The sequence below is a fragment of the Ovis canadensis genome, chromosome 5, assembly GCF_042477335.2.
Source record: "Ovis canadensis isolate MfBH-ARS-UI-01 breed Bighorn chromosome 5, ARS-UI_OviCan_v2, whole genome shotgun sequence".
In the NCBI taxonomy this organism is placed as follows: Eukaryota; Metazoa; Chordata; class Mammalia; order Artiodactyla; family Bovidae; genus Ovis; species Ovis canadensis.
In genome coordinates this window covers 28,547,343-28,548,165 of record NC_091249.1, presented here as the reverse complement: position 1 = coordinate 28,548,165, position 823 = coordinate 28,547,343, and positions in this window count along the sequence as shown.

Genomic DNA, 823 nt, shown 5'->3' with positions numbered 1-823 from the left:
GATGTTCTTCCCTAGGCTTGATTATTGGGGGAAGGCGGGTGGGCCCCTCTCTGTCTCCAGCCTGGTCCTTTCCTGAGCAAGGCGGAAGCAGACAGAACCCTTTCCTGTCAACCTCCCTTCTGCCTCGGCTACCTGGGCCTGGCAGGCCTGTCCACTCCCTCCTCTGACAAGGTCAGGGATGGAATGTTGGCGCCCTGGAAGCTATTGAACATCTCTCAGGACTCGGGATCTGACTCCCTCTCTTAATTCTATCAGAGAACACTCATCCCTCACTCGGAGTGCACAGGGACCAGTTGGGGAGATGTTCAGTTAAACATCAACAGCTGTGAGAAGCGCCGCACAGAAAGTAGAATGATAATTAGTTTCTGGGGCTGCTGTTTAGGTTGGTGGTCGGGGGGCGTTGAAGGGCTCTCTAGGGTGGTGGCATTTAACCAGAGTGATAAAGGTTCCATCCCTGAAGGAAGCCGGAGGAGGCAAATGCCCAGTGGAAGGAACAGCCAGTGCCAAAGCCCCGAGGTAGAACTGGGCTCGGCGTGTTCCTGGAACAGGAAACCACGGGGGGTGGGGAGGGATTTGGCAGCGGCAGGGCGGCTGCCTTGGCCCCATTTCCCAGAGGAGGATGCTGAGGCGGCCGCCTCCTCAATGCGGGCCGTCAGGGAGAGGGATGGGGAGCGATTCCAGGCCACGAGGCCGCCAGGTGGCGCGCAAGCCGCGTGGGCCCTGGTGGCCGCAGCCACGTGACTCTGGGGACCGCAGCCGCGAGCCGGGGCACGTGCCCGGGGGAGCCCTGTGGCGCCACGCTCAGATTGGCCCCGCCGGTTCC